At 41.8% G+C, this 16,801-nt stretch overlaps 1 long non-coding RNA gene across 1 annotated transcript in view; it reads left to right on the top strand.

Moving 5' to 3' along the window:
* The first annotated feature begins 3,908 nt into the window (after positions 1-3,908).
* LOC137622880 (uncharacterized) overlaps positions 3,909-16,801 on the top strand; it is a 307,972-nt gene continuing 295,079 nt past the window's right edge. Inside the window, exons 1-2 of the long non-coding RNA XR_011040512.1 lie at positions 3,909-4,061; positions 14,600-14,890. This is a non-coding gene — a long non-coding RNA (uncharacterized lncRNA). The remainder of the gene's footprint in view (positions 4,062-14,599; positions 14,891-16,801) is intronic.

A 16,801-nucleotide genomic window follows, 5' to 3' on the forward strand; every position in this document is an offset into this window, starting at 1 on the left:
CTTAACTCGGTCTCTCCCTCTTTATCTCACACTCCCTCTCACACTCTCACTTTCTTCTTAACCTTCTATTAGGGTTCATATAGCAACGAGAGAGAGAGAGAGAGAGAGAGAGAGAGAGAGAGAGAGAGAGAGAGAGAGAGAGAGAGAGAGAGAGAGAGAGAGAGAGATCCAATGGAAGTCATGCCGTCTCTCTGTTGAATGAAAATATCTATTTGAATGATTATGAGAAAAGTCCCATTCATCAGGTTTTGCCACATTCTTCAAAATAATCTTTTAAGTATTCTCAGTCACTTCATTTTTGGCCAATATCACATCAGCAGTTATTCCGTCGTATCCAGAGGCTTTCCATCTCTTGACTTTTTTAATGATAACTTCGACTTCAAACACACTGAATTCATTCATGGACACATCAAGGTCTTCATCAGCTTCAGGTATATCAATCAAATTATTCCCTTCATATCTCCTACTCCTGACCTCACTGAAATGTTCCATCTAACGTTGCCTTTCTTCATTTTCTGTTGTAACAGGTCCATCTCTCTCTTTGATGGGTATATGCTTCTTCTTCTTGGCCCCCGTAGAGATTTCATTAATAGTTAATTCTATGAGAAATTCCTACACCATAGTCACTCCCTGAATTCATAGCTTTGTCAGTCTCATCTGCTTTACTGTCTAAATATTCTCTCCAGTCATTCCTGGCTTTTCTCTTGACTTCACTATCAATACTAAAGTACTTAGCATGCTCTACCTTGTAATTTATATATATATATATATATATATATATATATATATATATATATATATATATATATATATATATATATATATATATATATATATATATATATATATATATATATATATATATATATATATATATATATATATATATATATATATATATATATATATATAGTAGGTTAGCCAGGGCGCCAGCCATCTATTGAGATACTACTGCTAGAGAGTTAAGGGGTCCTTTGACTGGCCAGACCGCACTACATTGGATCTTCCTCTCTGGTTACGGTTCATTTTCCCTTTGACTACACATACACCGAATAGTCTAGCCTATTCTTTACATATTCTTCTCTGTCCTCATACACCTAACAACACTGAGATTACCAAACAATTCTTCTTCGCCCAAGGGGTTAACTACTGCACTGTAACTGTTCAGTGGCTACTTTCCTCTTGGTAAGGGTAGAAGAGACTCTTCAGCTATGGTAAGCAGCTCTTTTAGGGGAAGAACACTCCAAAATCAAACGATTGTTCTCTAATCTTGGATAGTGTCATAGCCTCTTTATCATGGTCTTCCACTGTCTTGCGTTAGAGTTCTCTTGCTTTAGGGTAAACTTGGGCACACTATTCTATCTAATTTCTCTTCCTCTTGTTTTGTTAAAGTTTTTATATTTTCTATAGGAAATATTTATTTTAATGTTGTTACTGCTCTTACAATGTTTTATTTTTCCTTTTTTTTTTCTTTCCTAACTGGGCTATATCCCTTTTGGGGCCCCTGGGCTTATAGCATTCCACTTTTCCAACAAGGTTTGTAGCTTAGCAAGTAATAGGCTATATATATATATATATATATATATATATATATATATATATATATATATATATATATATATATATATATATATATATATATATATATATATATATGTGTGTGTGTGTGTGTGTGTGTGTGTGTGTGTGTGTGTGTGTGTGTGTGTGTATGTGTGTATGTATGTACACTGCAGGACAAAGGCCTTAAACAAGCTCACGTCCGTTTATGGTTTTTCTATGCCAGTATATACCAGCACACTTCCTTAGCTCGTCAATCCATCGCCTCCTCTTCCTTCCTCTGTTTCTTTTACGATCTTTAGGGACTCATTCTGTTATTCTTAATGCCCATCTGCTGTCTGTCATTCTCAACATATGTCCCGCCCATGTCCATTTAATTTTCTTACAAGTTGTTAGAATATCCATAAATATCTTATATGATTAATTTTAAGGAATGTTGGTCTTGAATACGTAACTGTGGGTTTCTTTACTTCTTGTCATTTATGTTTTTTTTATGTTTTGTATTCCCTTGAAGTTTCTATGCTTGACTTCTTTCATTTTATGTCTATAGTTTTTTGCCCCCCCCCCCCATCTCTCTCTCTCTCTCTCTCTCTCTCTCTCTCTCTCTCTCTCTCTCTCTCTCTCTCTCTCTCTCTCTCTCTCTCTCTCTCTCAGGCATAGGTTTAATTTTATTTACATTTTCCATCACTATTCAATAGTATTAGATTTTTCTTATTCATGAACTCTAGTATTTACTTTACCCTTTTCCCTTTTTTTACTATTTACGTTTATCTGCGAACTCACTTGAATGTAGAGGCGTTTTATATAATATTTATTATTTTACTAATAGAAATCAATTATTATCAAAAGGAGTTAATTTTTTTTTACTTTAAAATTTTAAATTTAATATTAAAGAAAATAAATAATGAAAATTTAATTATGTATATACTTAAATAAACAAATAACATGAAATAAATAAAAAATATAAATTTTGTAAAAAACAAACGTTTCCAAATGTCTGTTTACGTATTATCTGCGAACTCACCTGAATATAGGGGCGTTTCATATGATATTAGTTATTTAATTATGAGAAATCACTTATTACCAAAGGGAGATAATTATTTTGGCTTTAAAATTTTAAATTTTATAATAAATGAACTAAATAATGTTAATTTAATACATGCTAATACTTAAATTAACAAATTATAATTGAAATAAACAAAAGAAATAAAAATATGTAAAAGCCAAACGCTTCTAAATGTTTGTTGTTTGATATACTTAGGAATAAAGCTAGACGTTAGTAGGAATATATTTAAAACTCAGAAAAGGGTAATGATAGAAAAGGCACAAAAATTAGCTAATCTAACATATTCAGTTATAGAGAAAAGTTGCAATAAAGTAATGATAGGAAAAACGTTCTGGAAAAGTATTGCTTTACCATCTATTTTGTATGGAACAAGTGTTATAAATCTAACAGAAACTGAAATAGAGAAACTACAAAGAATAGAGAATGGGGTATACAGGAAAATTTTAGGTGCCATTAAAAGCACAGCTAATACTACTCTAAGAGGGGAGATAGGTGCATCTTCTATGAAAGCAAGGGTGATGGATGGGAAGCTGCAGTACTTAAATCGTACCCTGAATGGAAAGAAGGAAATACTGAAAATAATTACCCAGGATATTCAAGAAAAAGAAGGAAGATGGTGGAAACAACCTGCAAAGTATTTGGAAGAATTAAGTTTAGGCATAAGACAAATAAGAAGAATGAACAAGGCAGAAATAAAAACGGAAACCAGAAAGTGGGATACTGAAAAGTGGAAAGAAGAAATAGAAAGTAAAGTGAGCTTAGAAATATATAAAACGTGGAAGAAAGAAATTAAAGAAGAGTTAATTTATGACAATACATTTGCTTCAGTGATATTTTTTAGAGCAAGAACTAATACGTTAAAACTAAATATTGTAAATAGACACAATGGAGGGAATGTAAACTGTAATTTTTGTGAAAATGAGGAGGAAGATTTGATACATTTTTTGTTATTTTGCCAGGAATATAGAAAAGAAAGGAATGAAGTAATTGAGCTACAACAACCATACGACGAAGACCTAAAGAAAATAGTAAGAATATTTTTATTTAGTGAAACAAATATAGAAAAGAAAAAAGAAGTTTTAAATCTAATGTGGAAGAAAAGACAAAACATTACAAGAAGATAAACGTTGGAGGCGCCGTTGTAAAGGTTCTGCCTCACCCCAGAACCTGAACCTGATGATGACAAATCTTCGGCACCAAGTACTGTTCAACATGTGAGTACTTGGATGGGTGACCGCCTGGGAACACCAGATGCTGTTGGCATTTTAGAACAAAAAGCCTGAACCTGAACAAAGGCCGCTGTACTCTTAGTGCTCTGCAAAATAAGATAATTAGTGAGAAATTAACGTGAAATAGTGTAAATTGTGAAAGTCAAACTGAGAGTGAAGTAACGAGTAATTCAAGCAATAACTCAAAGTCGGGACAAAATTGAAATAAGGTAAGATAATATCTTGTGTTCTCAGTCGAGGCAACTCACGTGGTCGGCATACCTGATTTAAAAAATACACGAGAAAACAACAGCAAAGAAAAGTTAATTAAATAATATGGCCGATAGAGTAGGATGCAAAACCACGTCTACTAGGGGTAGAATAATCAAAGTTGTGGGAAAAATGAAAGAAGCTAGCCTAGATAAGACGGACGTGTCTATGATTAGTCTAGGGGATAACAGCCAGGACTCACAAGAAAGTAGACTTATAGACATAGGAGATAGCAGGAATATTATAGAAGGAAAGTCGGGGGAAGACGTAGAGCTGGATACAATAGTCACGTCCACACAAAAAGAGTGTAGTGATTCAGACCAATGTGCCAGCTGTACTCTAGAGTTGGGCCCGGACGATGAAAGCGCAGAATGCGATAAATGCAAGGAGTGGTACTGCCTCCAGTGCATTAATTTAGCAACCACAACAAAAAGCCAAAAAAAAAACTCTGATCAAAACTATCAAAATGACAGAAAAGATTGATGGGCTTTTCTGGTTTTGTGCAGGCTGCTCAGTAGAAACAAAACAATTCCTGATGGGAAAATGTGGTGACGGAAAAGACAAAAACAAAAAAGGAGAAAATTTAATGTCAGAGTCGCAAATGGGAAACCACATAAATTTGATGTCAAAATTGCTGGAAGATAACTGCTACAAAATCAGTTCACGAGATGCTGAAATAGAAATGCTTAAAAAAGAGTGTCGGAACTATAAAGATGAGCTAGAATTGTGCCTAGGTGAACTGGCTGACCATAAACGTACAATAGGGAACCAATGGTCCTACATTGAGGACTTGAAGATCATCAACAGAAAATTAATAACAGAGGGCAAAGTAGAGGAGTTGGCAAATGAAAGGGAAACTAGTTTAGAATGAACAGAGACAACAGAGGGGGAAAATTCAAATTCAGGTGAAAATAATTCAGTGGTAAATAAAGAAGAAAGCAAAGATGAAACAAGTAACGATGGAAAAGAGAAAGAACAGAATGAGATTCCCTCAGAAAAACGGAAAGAAAAGACCCCCAAAATATGCTACTACTTTAGAAAGGGAATCTGTAAAAAAGGACGATCATGCGACTTCCTCCACAGGCGCAGCCAGGAAGGTGAAGATAACCCTCAGAGAAACGAGATGAGGAAGCATATTCAATGTAAGTTTTACAAAGAAGGCAGGTGTAGGTTAGGCAGGGAGTGCAAATATGGTCACTGGGAAAAGAAAATGGTCAACAAAATAAACTATGGGAAAGATGGATCGAAAATATGCAGAGATTATGTGAACGGTACCTGCAAAAGAGGCCATACATGCTCATTCAGGCACAACAATGTTAGATTCAAAGAAACCAGATCAAAATTTAGAGGAAACGAGAAGCAGTATGAACATATAAAGGGGGGAAAAGTAAGGAATCAAGTAAGCAACGGTCCAAGTAAAAAGAGGATGGAAAACCAATTAAATTTTTTAAATTCAAGAATGGAGGAAATGGGGAGATTGATACAAGAAATAAGGTACGAAAAATCATACAACCCGAGTCAACACAACTTGACGTGGGCAGAAAGGGCAGTGGGAAACCCCAACACAGCCTTAGGAATGGACTACATGATACCACAGGGTGGTCAAGGAAGAACAGGTCGTTGCCTGTAAAAATGGAAGAGAAAAGAAGAAATAAAAAGAGAAGAAGAAAAAAGAAAGCAAAATTTTACAAAGCTTTCAAGCTCTATTACATTAACATAAGGGGCATAAAATCAAAAGTGGACTCGCTAGAGGAAATAATAGAAAAAGTTAAACCAACCGTTATTTGCATCACAGAAACACATCTGAAGGAGGAAGAAAATTTGAAGATAGCAGGTTATAGGGTCTTTAATAATAATAGAAAATCAAACGGAGGAGGAGTGTTGATTGCAATAAAAAATGAATTGCAAAATGTAACGGTGGAAATAAAAAGCGAAAATCAGGGTCACGTTTCTCAATGGGTAAAAATTGATAATGGGAAGACTAAAGTCAGATTAGGAGTAATCTATGCCCCACAAGAAAATAAAACAAAGTCAAGCCATTTAGAAAATATGTACAAGTCTATTAAAGACGAAATAATGATAGCAAATAGCAGAGAAGAAAAAGTAATTGTAATGGGAGACTTCAACTGTAAAGTAGGAAGCATAATAAAAAACAATAGTAATGAGATTACAAAATCAGGCAAAATGTTAAGAGATTTAGCAGAGGAGTCCAACATGATAATTGCAAATAGCAACCCGAAATGCAGAGGGACTTGGACGAGAATTGAAAAAGAGAAGAAATCAGTGATAGAGTATGCTCTAGTTAGAGAAGAAGACGAAGAAGGCATTAGGAGCATGGTAATTGACGAAGAGAAATTGATAACACCCTACAGAATATCAAAAGAAATGGTGTATTCTGATCACTGTGCCATCCTACTCAAAATGAATTGGTTGACCCTAAACAAGAAAGAAAGAAAGGTAAGATATAAAATAGTCTGGAACCATCTAAAAGTCCACAAAGATAAAAAGGAACTCATAAAGATTGCCAAAGAAAAAGCTAATATAAGAATAAAATATTCAAAATGGCAAAAAAAAGTGCAAGAAATATTAAGAAAATGTAGTGTAAAAGAGACAAACAGAAAAAACAAGAGGTCCAAGGAATTAAGGAAATTAATGAAACTTAAAAGAACCTTAAAAAAGAATTGTATTAATGTTGGAAAGGAAAACAATGAGGTCAAGAGAAGAATTAAAGTACAGGAGAGCCTTGTTGACCTATACATACAAGAAGAAAAACAAAAAGAGGAAGGTTTAAGAATAATCAAGCAAGTAGAAGAAATCAAAGCAAAAGGAGGTATGAACAGCACAGCCTTCTGGGAATTCAAGAAGAAAGTGGATGGAAAAAATGCCAGTAAATGTACAGCAATCAGAGGAAAGGATGGAGAAATAATAGAGGATATTGAAGAAATAAAGAAAGAATATGAGAAATTCTACAGTGATTTATTTAAGCTAGAAAATCCCCCAAGTGAAGAAGAGACCCTGGCAGAAGAAATCAACAACATGTTTGATAAATGGCTGTCAGGAAGTGACAGAGTGAGATCCAGCAAGGAAGAAAAAATAACATATCAAGAAGTAGAAGCCATCATAAAAAGCCTGAAAGACAAATACACAATGGACAGGCAAGGATTGAACAATGTTATGATTAAAATGATGGGGAATGAGATAATAGAAAGCCTGAAGCTGATACTCACAGAAATTGACGAAAGCATATGTATCCCTAAAGAGTGGGAAGAGATGCGGATACTTTCTAGAGAACCATGACTTATGAACGTCACCTGTGTGTGACACTGTGAACGTTGTAGAGCACACCCCTCGCTTGTAGCTCGTTTGTACATTGTTTACATGCCAAATACAAATGGAAATCGTTCCTATTTATGTCAGTAATTCCCTAGTAGGTAATTCACAGTGATAAGCAGCAAAATGGCCGCACAAAGCATTGGTTGCCCAGTGCCTGGATGCACCTATCGAACCGAGGCATCCACAGAGCCCATCATTACCGCAGCGCTCCTGAACGCGCACACAACGACTCATGCCCAGGGCCCAGTAGCTCAGTACCACCCGCCAAGCACCAAGGTTGAAAAACTTAAGCGCCCAACGATATCAGCGGCCGGCACGAGTGGGGAGTGGGACTACTTCCTAACTCGTTGGGGCGAATACCGCAAGGGAACCGGGCTCCAAGGGGATGATGTTGTGGTACAGCTCCTTGAATGTTGTGAGGAGAGCCTACGCAAGGACATCACCAGCGCCGCGGGGAGGAGCCTGGTAGGCGAATCGGAGGATGCGGTGCTTAGTGCGATAAAAGCCCTCGCGGTGCGCGGGGAGAACGCAATGGTGGCGCGGGCGGCTCTCTCAAACATGCGACAGGGCCGCGAGGAACCGATACGGGCATTTCACGCCCGCGTGAAGGCCCAAGCAAACACGTGCAAATACGTCAGGAAGTGCATATGTGGCCTAAACGTAAACTTTGCGGACGACGTGATCAAAGATGTGCTTGCACGAGGTATCGCTGACCAGGACATCCAGCTGGATCTACTTAGCGACCAGCGGCAGGAGATGTCGCTGGAGGAAACGATCAGGTTCATCGAAGCGAAAGAGTCTGGTAAGCAGTCTGCGTCCCGATTGCTGGACACCCACAGTCAATGCGCGGAGGCTGTCACCAGCTCCTATCGCCGCATCAAGCGCCAAAACGCGGTAAACAGGGGTGATGCACGTCAGACGGATGCAAGTGACGGTGGCAGACAAGCTGTTTGCGGGTACTGTGGTGAGAAGGGCCATGGCAAGAATGCGCCCTGGCGAATCAGGAAGACTGAGTGCCCGGCTTACAGTAGAAAGTGCCGCAAATGTAATCGCGATAACCACATAGAGCGAATGTGCCGGAGTAAATTGGCGGCTGAATCTGCCAACACAGACGCATGCGACGAACAGACGGCAGCATTCGTCGAGTTGTGTGCCATGTCAGATATCCGAACGATCGACGGTGAACAGTTGCTAGCACTAGATCACCACCTGTATGACAACATGTGCGACAGATGGCTCAGGCGGAACTCCCAACCGCAGCCGTTCATAAACCTCCGACTCAGCATCCATGCAGGGGATTACCTTGCCCTGGGATTCAGACCGGTCAAGCGCGCAAGACCTGCAACACTCCCTGCCATGGCCGACACCGGTTGCCAGAGTTGTCTGGTCGGGGTTAACGTTATCGAGCAGATGGGCCTGACGACCGTGGACCTGCTCCCGGTCTCGATGAGAATGAAGGCTGCGAATAAACAAGATATCCGTATCTTAGGGGCAGCCATCGTCCGATTCTGCGGAACACACGCCGGAGATCCGCAAACCGAATCTCGGCAAATAGTGTATGTCACGGATTCGACCGACAGAGTGTTCTTGTCACGCAGCGCCTGCGTCGATCTTGGGATAATCTCCAAAGATTTCCCCACACTGGGTGAGATGTCGTGCAGTGCGGCAACCACAGACAATTGTACGCCGCAAAATGACACATGTGACAATGGCGTGACATCTCAATGCAATTGTCCTCGGCGCACGGCGCCCCCACCTAAACCTACGTCTATCCCCATGCCGGCCACAGAAGGTAACAGGGAGGCCATTCAACAATACCTGAAGGAACTTTATGCCTCCAGCACATTCAACACGTGCGTCCACCAGCCCCTCCCCATGATGGCGGGCCCACCGATGCGCTTGATGGTTGACTCAGATGCCAAGCCCGTTGCCCATCACACCCCCATTCCAGTAGCATTACACTGGCAAGAAACCGTGAAGGCAGGTCTGGACCAAGACGTCAAAATGGGAGTTATCGAGCCAGTGCCCGTAGGAGAGCCGGTGACATGGTGCCACAGAATGGTAGTCTGCGCCAAGAAGACGGGGAAGCCTAGAAGGACGGTAGACCTTCAGGCTCTCAATGCTCATGCCACTCGTGAAACACACCACACCCAATCGCCCTTTCATCAGGCCCGTTGTGTCCCACCGGGGAAACTAAAAACAGTGTTCGATGCCTGGAATGGATACCACAGTGTACCACTGCACAAGGAGGACCGCCACATGACCACCTTTATCACACCCTGGGGCAGATATCGATACTGTGTCGCCCCACAAGGCTATGCCGCGTCAGGCGATGGCTACTCAAGGCGATATGATGAGATAGTATCCGACGTCCGTGATATGACGAAATGCGTTGATGACACATTACTGTGGGCCGACACTATTGAGGAAAGCTTCTACCAGGCAGTCACTTGGCTCGACGTCTGCGGGAGAAACGGCATCACCCTCAATCCCGACAAATTTTTGTTTGGCTGTCGCGAGGTAGAATTTGCCGGCTTCACCATCTCAATGGACAGTGTGCGCCCTTGTGCGAAATACCTGCAGGCAATATCAGACTTCCCACGCCCGAAGAACATTACCGACGCTCGATCGTGGTTTGGCCTAGTAAACCAAGTGTCTTATGCTTTCAGTATGGCTGAGCGCATGCTCCCATTCCGCGAGCTACTGAAACCCGACAAGGCATTTACGTGGACCGACGATCTTGAAAGCGCATTCCAAGCATCTAAAGAGGCCATTGTAGATGAAATTACCAACGGGGTGCGCATCTTCGACAAAACCAAGCCGACATGCCTTGCGACCGATTGGTCTAAAGAAGGCATTGGTCTAAAGAAAACATTGCTAATGCCCAATAGACAAGCCATTCTGCTGCCGCGAAGGTTGGAAGGTGACCCTAGTCGGGAGTCGTTTCACGCACCCAGCCGAATCCAGGTATGCTGCGATAGAGGGGGAAGCCCTGGCGGTAGCCGATGCCCTTGACAAATCACGCTACTTTGTCCTCGGCTGCTCAAACCTGGTCATTGCGGTAGATCACAAGCCACTATTAAAGGTGTTGGGGAACCGATCCCTGGATGACATCCCGAATCCCCGACTGCGCAACCTAAAGGAGAAGACACTGCGCTACCGCTTCCGCATCGTATACGTGCCAGGGATGCGCAACAAAGCAGCTGATGCCATTTCACGTCATCCGAGAGGCGACACCAACCCAGAAAAACTGTATCTCCCTGACGACAATGCATCAGTCTGCGACCACTCCATACCGTCGGTCCACCACGATATCCTTGCCGGCATACGCATGAGGGACTGTGACACATGCACGATTGAAGAGCCCGCATACCTCACAGCCCTAGATTCCCTTCCAGAGGTCACCTGGAACCGTGTACGGGAATCTACAGCAAGCGATCCCGCCCTTCACGCGCTCACAGAGCTCATCGAACATGGGTTCCCGACATCAAAAGATGACATGCCACAACACCTCCGTGCGTATTACCACCTACGGAACGAGCTCTTCACCTTCGACGGTGTCGCATTGTTCAAAGATCGTGTTATCATTCCGACGTGCTTGCGCCAGGGTGTCCTATCCGCATTACATTCGGCACATCAGGGTGTTTCCATGATGACTGCTCGTGCAGAGGCATCAGTGTACTGGCCAGGCATTACCGCAGACATACAGGCGACTAGAGATAACTGTGAGGATTGCCACCGCATGGCCCCCTCCCAACCATCAGCCCCCCCTACCCCACCCGTCTTGCCTGTTTACCCATTCCAGTCAATTTGTGCCGACTACTTCACTCACAAGGGCGCCCACTACCTGGTAATTGTGGACCGATACTCGAACTGGCCACTTATATCAAAGTCTACCAGTGGTGCCAAAGGACTAATTGACAACCTGCGCCGTGCATTCGTCACGTACGGAATTCCTGAGGAACTTGCCAGCGATGGTGGGCCAGAATTCACGGCAACCGAAACACGTGGGTTCTTGAGAGACTGGGGTGTCCACCACCGACTGTCATCAGTAGCATTTCCACACAGCAATTGCCGAGCGGAAATCGGAGTGAAAACGATGAAGCGCCTGATTACTAACAACACGGGGACAAATGGAGACCTAGACACAGATGCCGTTCAGAAAGCAGTCCTCCAGTACAGGAACACTCCAGACCCAGTCACAAGAATCTCCCCAGCCATGTGCGTCTTCGGTCACCCGATCCGCGATCTCATCCCTATCCTTCCTGGGAAGTACAACCCCCACACCACATGGCGCGAAACCCTGACATCCAGGGAAGAAGCCCTACGCAAGCGCCATGTCCGCATGATGGACACTTGGTCACAACACACTCGCCGTCTGCCACCCCTACGGGTTGGTGACCATGTTCGCATCCAGAATCAAACTGGCCCACATCCCACCAAATGGGACAGGACCGGGACAGTCGTCGAGGTAAGGCAGTACGACCAGTACGTGGTAAAGGTTGATGGCTCGGGCCGAGTATCGCTGCGCAATCGGAAATTCCTGAGAAAGTTCACACCGTTTACGACCCCGACAGAGCCGCAAAATATAACCTATGGTGGTATACCCCTTCAACCACCCGCAAGCGCGGCCCCGACCAAGCAGAAGGAGACTCACCGACACGTATCAACACCGCCGGACCCACCTGCTGACCAACCACAACTGCTGGCTGACCGACATTACCCAACATCAGTCGATCAACCTCCCCCACTCACGCCTGTAAAGCCGGCCAACCACACTCGCCAGCTTATACACACAACGCCGAACGACTACACTCCACTGCCCCCACCAGCAACACCAAGTCGTGTCAGACCTTCAACGCCAGCTGCTCCACCCCAACTAGCAAATCCCATCCCACCAATTGGTCTCGCCGTGGGCCGGCCATCCAGGACTGTCAAAACGCCCAAATGGCATGAAGACTATGATTTTTCATCTCATGATTAACATGTCTATATCCAATGTCGTAGAATGCTCGATCGACCTGATAATAATTCAGACATTGCATTACTTTCATCAGTGTAATTATTGCTTTGTGGAACTTTACTAGTTTGAAGAATGTTTGATCAACCTGTTATTAGACTAGATGTCATATTACCATCCTCATTACATTCATTTATCAGTATAATTTACAGAACTATCAGGCTGTTCAGTGAAGATTTTCCATTTTAAACTCAATGACCCAGTTAATTACTGTTCAAACTTAATCAGTCTCTTCCTAGCCGATCAAGACTTGGGAGGAGATAGAGAACCATGACTTATGAACGTCACCTGTGTGTGACACTGTGAACGTTGTAGAGCACACCCCTCGCTTGTAGCTCGTTTGTACATTGTTTACATGCCAAATACAAATGGAAATCGTTCCTATTTACTTTCAATCCACAAAAAGGGAAATAAAATGGAACTAGAAATAAAAGAGGCTTATTTATTACAAGCATAATTAGTAAAATATACGAGAAAATAAGGAAGAAAAAATATAAGGACAGATTCAAAGAAGAGATGAGTCGATTCCAGTGTGGAGGCATTGAAGGAAGATCTACGGCCGATCATCTGCTTACACTAAATGCAGTAATAGACTATAACGCCTATTTGGGAGGGTCGACATACGTATGGTTCTGTGATGCGTATAAGTGCTTTGATAAGCTAGATCTAAAGGACTGCATAAAAGAAATGGGGAAAAATGATAGGATGGAAAGAAGCACTGATAGTTAAAAAAAATGAATGAAAAAGGTAGAGCAGCCATCAACTGCCCAGCAGGTACAACAGAAGATATAACGATTGAAGGAAATGTTAGACAAGGAACTATATATGGACCCAAGCTATGCAGTATAGCAACTGACAAAGTTAATAGCATTAGCAGAAAAAATATCACATTGATAAGAAATATTGAAATTGAATCACTTGTATATGTAGATGATATAATGTTTCCCTCAGGAAGGAAAGATGGTATCGAAAGTGCCATAAGTAACTGTCATAGCCTAGAGACCCTAAAGAAATTCACTATAAACACCAACCCCAAAAAATAGGGTGTATTAAGAATTAACAAAAGAAAGAAAGAGAAAGAGGTGGAGATTGAAACAAAAGTGAAGAACGGAAAAGTAAGTTTAGTTAAGGAATATAAGTATCTGGGTGAATGGTATACAGAGAAGGGAAACAAAGAATTGAGTATCAGTAAAAAAACCCAGAGGGTTGCATATATGACCCAAGAAATAAGAAAATATGGCATTGGAAGTCAGAAAGAAAATATATGAAACAGTAGTTGTACCAACAATATTTGCCAACGTGGAGACCTGGAGTGTAATTAGGGACAAAGATATGAAAGATCTAGAAAACCTCCAATACAAGATGATAAGAAATATGTATGAACTACCTGCGAGTACTCCATATTGGGGCATACTTGCAGAAACAGGAATATGGCCGGTGTCCTGCAGAATAGAATATAAGAAGTTAATGCTCTTCCATAACATCATAAACTCCGAGGAAAAAAGATTAGTAAGAGAGATAATTGAGGATCAGTTGAAGAACCCGTATGGGAAGTGCTGGAGCAAGAGCGTAGAAGAAATCTGCAGTAAATATGGGATGGAAGTGGAAGAAATAAGAAGTTGGGGGAAAAGGACCCTGAAAAAAGAAATCAAGAAAAGAATTATAGAAAAAATAGAAGAAACTATTGAAGAAAAAAAGAAAATAATGAAAAAATTAAGATTTATTAAAGGAAATGGCCCTATGCCTTATATCAGAGAAATGTATCTGGATAAGGCATCCCTTGTGATGAAAGCAAGATTAAATATGCTCAACTTAAAAGCAAATTTCAGGGGAAAATATGATGACAATTTGTGTGATCTATGCAAAGAGGAAGAAGACACCACCGAACATTTATTTTTATGCCCAAAGTTAGAACAGCTAAAGAATGTAGAAATAAGTTTAGGTATGCTAAAAAATCCTAGCAGGGATCTGGCTGAATTTATAGATAGGGCAATGAATATAAAAGAAGAGTTTAGGAAGCCCAAACTGATTACCACAACAGGTTGCCAAAACTGATGATAGCAAGGTGTTATCGTATCCAATTTCAAAGTATAAGGGAATAAAAGTAAAGATTGTGAAGCTCATTATGATATTAATTTATTTAAGGCACAGATGATATAAACTTAATAATAAGAATAAGCTTAGAAGCTTTGCACCTATCTATAAAGAGATAGAGTGCCCCCAAACTTATTTTGCGGAGTGAGCGATAAGGAACCAGGAACCAGGAACCAGGAACCATGTGAACATTTTGACGTTATAATACTCGAGTTGGGGACGAGAATGACCTTGTTCATTAACAGAACTTGAGTCAATCAAGCAGTTGCTGTAATTGACTAAGTACAAGACCTGTGGTGTTTGATCTATTACGAGATAGAGAAGTGATTCATTGACGTAGAAGTAAGTTTTGCTTGTGGTTTTCGACTTGAATCAATCAAATGACTCTAACAAGGAACACCTACATTACTTAAGATTGTAAGTAAGTTCATCTTATTTAAATAAAAATATATGTCACTGGAACCTTGGTATGCTGTATAGGCTCAGCCAATTCATGAATATACTCAAGAGCCCTTAACTTACCAGTAAGCTAAGGCAAATCGGTAAAATTTCATAAGTAACCAATAATCCTTTTGGTGAAAATAAGATGTATTTCTGTTGTATTTTTGTTAGAATTGAATTAATTTGATGGCATCTGTCAGAAAATTATATTTTCCAAGTTATAACAAACAATTAATTTTCGCTCAAGGGGTTAAATATAATCAGCCCCCATTATTGGGGGGAGGGGGGGGGATCAGCCCCCATTATTGGGGGGAGGGGGGGGGCTAGGTAACATAGGCAGGCGCGAACACCGTGAAACTGCAAGTAATTGCTGCCCTAGTTTGGGAAAACTAACCCTACCAAATCACAGCCCTAAGGTGGGATAACTCCTAACCCTACCAAATCACAGCCCTAAGGTGGGATAACTCCTAACCCTACCAAATCACAGCCCTAAGGTGGGATAACTCCTAACCCTACCAAATCACAGCCCTATGGTGGGATAACTCCTAACACTACTAACTCAAAGCCCTATGGTGGGATAACACCTAACCCTACTAACACACAGCCCTAGGGTGGGATAACTCCTAACCCTACTAACTCACAGCCCTAGGTTGGGATAACTCCTAACCCTACCAAATCACAGCCCTATGGTGGGATAACTCCTAACCCTACCAACTCACGGCCCTAGGGTGGGATAACTCCTAACCCTACCAAATCATAGCCCTAGGGTGGGATAACTCCTTACCCTTCCAAATCATAGCCCTAGGGTGGGATAACTCCTAACCCTACCAAATCATAGCCCTAGGGTGGGATAACTCCTTACCCTTCCAAATCATAGCCCTAGGGTGGGATAACTCCTAACCCCACCAAATCATAGCCCTAGGGTGGGATAACTCCTAACCCTTCCAAATCATAGCCCTAGGGTGGGATAACTCCTAACCCTTCTAAATCATAGCCCTAGGGTGGGATAACTCCTAACCCCACCAAATCATAGCCCTAGGGTGGGATAACTCCTAACCCTTCCAAATCATAGCCCTAGGGTGGGATAACTCCTAACCCTACCAAATCATAGCCCTAGGGTGGGATAACTCCTAACCCTACCAAATCATAGCCCTAGGGTGGGATAACTCCTTACCCTTCCAAATCATAGCCCTAGGGTGGGATAACTCCTAACCCTACCAAATCACAGCCCTAAGGTGGGATAACTCCTAACCCTACCAAATCACAGCCCTAAGGTGGGATAACTCCTAACCCTACCAAATCACAGCCCTAGAGTGGATAACTTAACCCTATCAACTCACAGCCGTAGGGTGGGATAACTCCTAACCCTACTAACTCAAAGCCCTAGGGTGGGATAACTCCTAACCCTACCAAATCAAAGCCCTATGGTGGGATAACTCCTAACACTACTAACTCAAAGCCCTATGGTGGGATAACTCCTAACACTACTAACTCAAAGCCCTAGGTTGGGATAACTCCTAACCCTACCAAATCACAGCCCTATGGTGGGATAACTCCTAACACTACTAACTCAAAGCCCTATGGTGGGATAACACCTAACCCTACTAACACACAGCCCTAGGGTGGGATAACTCCTAACCCTACTAACTCACAGCCCTAGGTTGGGATAACTCCTAACCCTACCAAATCACAGCCCTATGGTGGGATAACTCCTAACCCTACCAACTCACGGCCCTAGGGTGGGATAACTCCTAACCCTACCAAATCATAGCCCTAGGGTGGGATAACTCCTTACCCTTCCAAATCATAGCC

Source organism: Palaemon carinicauda, chromosome 29 (assembly GCF_036898095.1).
Source record: "Palaemon carinicauda isolate YSFRI2023 chromosome 29, ASM3689809v2, whole genome shotgun sequence".
Taxonomy (NCBI): domain Eukaryota; kingdom Metazoa; phylum Arthropoda; class Malacostraca; order Decapoda; family Palaemonidae; genus Palaemon; species Palaemon carinicauda.